Consider the following 3,499-nt stretch of genomic DNA (forward strand, 5'->3'; position numbering starts at 1 on the left):
TAATCCCCATGGTCCTTACGGAGTCCCAGCATCCACTTAGGACGTCAGAGAAAATAAGATTTTACTCACCGGTAAATCTATTTCTCGTAGTCCGTAGTGGATGCTGGGCGCCCATCCCAAGTGCGGATTGTCTGCAATACTTGTATATAGTTATTGCCTAACTAAGGGTTTTTGTTGAGCCATCTGTTGAGAGGCTCAGTTATATTTCATACTGTTAACTGGGTATAGTATCACGAGTTATACGGTGTGATTGGTGTGGCTGGTATGAGTCTTACCCGGGATTCAAAATCCTTCCTTATTGTGTCAGCTCTTCCGGGCACAGTATCCTAACTGAAGTCTGGAGGAGGGTCATAGGGGGAGGAGCCAGTGCACACCAGTTAGACCAAAAGCTTTCTTTTAGTTGTGCCCAGTCTCCTGCGGAGCCGCTATTCCCCATGGTCCTTACGGAGTCCCAGCATCCACTACGGACTACGAGAAATAGATTTACCGGTGAGTAAAATCTTATTTTTTCATTGCTGCTTATCGCGCCAATAAGAATCGCGGAACGAGGCGATCATAGCATCGGAACGTGGAGTTAGAGCCAGGGGGCGGGAACACGGAAGGTGCTGGAACTTTGAAGCCAATGATGGTGACGGCGCAGATCCAGGCCGATTAGCAGAGAAACCTCAGTCCCTGTCCAGCACCTTCCATGTGCCCGTTCTCCGGCTCCAACACCATGGCGGTCATTCCGAGTTGATCGCTAGCTGCATTCGTTCGCTGTGCAGCGATGAGGCTAAAAAGTGGCACTTCTGCGCATGCGTATGTGGTGCAATGCGCACGCGCGACGTACTATTACAACGACCGATGTCGTTTCACACAGGGTCTAGCGAAGCTTTTCAGGGCGTTTCTGGGTGTCAACTGACCGTTTTCAGGGAGTGTTCGTAAAAACGCAGGCGTGACAGGAAAAACACAGGCGTGGCTGGACGAACGCAGGGCGTGTTTCTGACAACAAAACAGGAACTGAACAGTCTGAAGTGATCGCAAGCGCTGAGTAGGTTTTGAGCTACTCAGAAACTGCACAAAAACACTTTGCCGCCGCTCTGCGATCCTTTCGTTCGCACTTCTGCTAAGTTAAAATACACGGCCAGTGGGCGGCGGCATAGCGTTTGCGCGGCTGCTAAAAACGACCAACTCGGAATGACCCCCTTATACGTAGGACTGCGGTAACACGCTAGTTACTAATCACCCGCACGGTTTGGTTGGGGACTGAACTATCTGTGATGCTTTTACACTGAAGATATAATGAAGCAGCACTACTGATCGCTCGTGTCCTGATTCCGGAGGAATATTTTAATAAAAATGTTATGTGAACATCAATAAATTGTTGATTTTTATATACGGGTAACAGGATATTTTTTAAGGTTTCAGTAGATTTTATTGACACTCCTCGCGTCACGAGTCACAATGTTGACATTAGATGATATGAAGCATGTGAACACGTTGACATTCATCATTAGAATTTCAGCAAAACATTCCTGCCTAACCCTAACAACCCCCTCACGCAGCCCCTCCTACATACTTTGAGGTGATACTTGCCGCTAGCCCCTGAAAACACCCGTTTTATATGCAAATATTTTTTGGATTAATGGGCCCCAAAGACACCTAGAATTGCATTTTTTGACGTATCACCCAAGTGTCCTGTACATATACATCTTGGCTTTTAATAGGATTAAAGCCAGGGCAGTCGGATTTAATCCCCTCCTGTAATGATTTAGGGGGTCATTCCGAGTTGATCGCTCGCTGGCAACTTTTTGCAGCGCTGTGATCAGGTCAAAACTCGGCAAAACTGTGCATGTGTATGCACCGCAATGCGCAGGCGCGTCGTACGGGTACAAAGCGGATCGTTGCTGTGCGATGGGTTTAACGAAGAATCCATTAGCACAGCCGATCGCAAGTAGATTGACAGGAAGAAGGCGTTTGTGGGTGGCAGCTGACCGTTTTCTGGGAGTAGTTGGAAAAACTCAGGCGCTTCCAAGCGTTTGCAGGGCGGGTGTCTGACGTCAATTCCGGGACCGGACAGGCTGAAGTGATCGCAGCGGCTGAGTAAGTCCAGAGCTACTCAGAAACTGCACAAAACTTTTTCGTCCCGCTCAGCTGCACAGGCGTTTGCACACTTGCAAAGTGAAAATACACTCCCCCATAGGTGGCGACTATCTGCTCGCAGCGCTGCAAAAAGTTGCTAGCGAGCGATCAAGGAATGAGGACCTTAATCCCCTGCTGAATTGTTCTCTCTGTATTGTATTGTAGCTGAGAACACTAGATGAAAGGCTTATGCTAATAAGCCTTGGTGCACCTAGGTGCAGCAGAGGAGGCTAGATGAGCGTGCCTCCATCTGTACCTGCATTAAGGGCCTAATTCAGAGTTGATCACAGCATCAAATTTGTTAGCAGTTGGGCAAAACCATGTGCACTGCAGGTGGGGCAGATGTAACATGTGCAGAGAGAGTTAGATTTGGGTTGGGGTGTTCAATCTGCAATCTAATTTGCAGTGTAACAATAAAGCAGCCAGTATTTACCCTGCACAGAAACAAAATAACCCACCCAAATCTAACTCTCTCTGCACATGTTACATCTGCCCCACCTGCAGTGCACATGGTTTTGCCCAATTGCTAACAAAAATCCTGCTGCAATCAGGTCTGAATTACCCCCTAAGAACACAAGCGCTTAAACAGATTCTAAACTCCAATTAAAGACTGATGTGCAATTAAACATCTCTGTACCCTGCAGACTGTCCTCACGAGAGTAGAATCCTTGCTACTGTACATTTCACATGAGGATGGTTCAGTAAATAAGGTTATAATATATATACCTCTCATTGTGTAAATCTATTTAACTCATACATATACGTATAATCAATAGTATGGTCTTGGTACAGATTATTTTCCCACATTGTCTAAGCATTTGTTCCAGCGGTACACCAAGGCATCTATCCCGACATGGAAGAAATTAGCGCCAGGCGTCTGAAGCCAGGACACGACGGCTGATCTTCACCGTCAGCTGCGAATTGCTTTCCGCCCAGGACCCAGGTGCTTCTTCAGTGGTCCAAAGAGATGGAAATCACCCGGTCCCAGGGGGCTGCTGATGTGCCCTTTACATGCAGAGATCTGACCACACTACGCTCCTCAATGTGTGACCGTGTCTCCACCAGCCCCGCCATCTTACACCTGATGCTGGGACAGATTGGCCGATATGAGGCACAGAGGGGGAAGCGGTGGTCTACCTGCTCTGGCCTGGCGGGAGATTAGAATGATGGGGGTCATTCCGAGTTGATCGTAGCTGTGCTAAATTTAGCATGGCTACGATCAGGTACTCAGACATGGGGGGGGGACGCCCAGCACAGGGCTAGTCCGCCCCACATGTCAGTGCCCCCCCCCCCCCCTCAGAAATGCAAAAGCATCGCACAGCGGCGATGCTTTTGCATCTCACGAGTTACTCCCGGCCAGCGCAGTACCTCTTCGCTG

The sequence above is a fragment of the Pseudophryne corroboree genome, chromosome 10 (genome assembly GCF_028390025.1).
Source record: "Pseudophryne corroboree isolate aPseCor3 chromosome 10, aPseCor3.hap2, whole genome shotgun sequence".
In the NCBI taxonomy this organism is placed as follows: Eukaryota; Metazoa; Chordata; class Amphibia; order Anura; family Myobatrachidae; genus Pseudophryne; species Pseudophryne corroboree.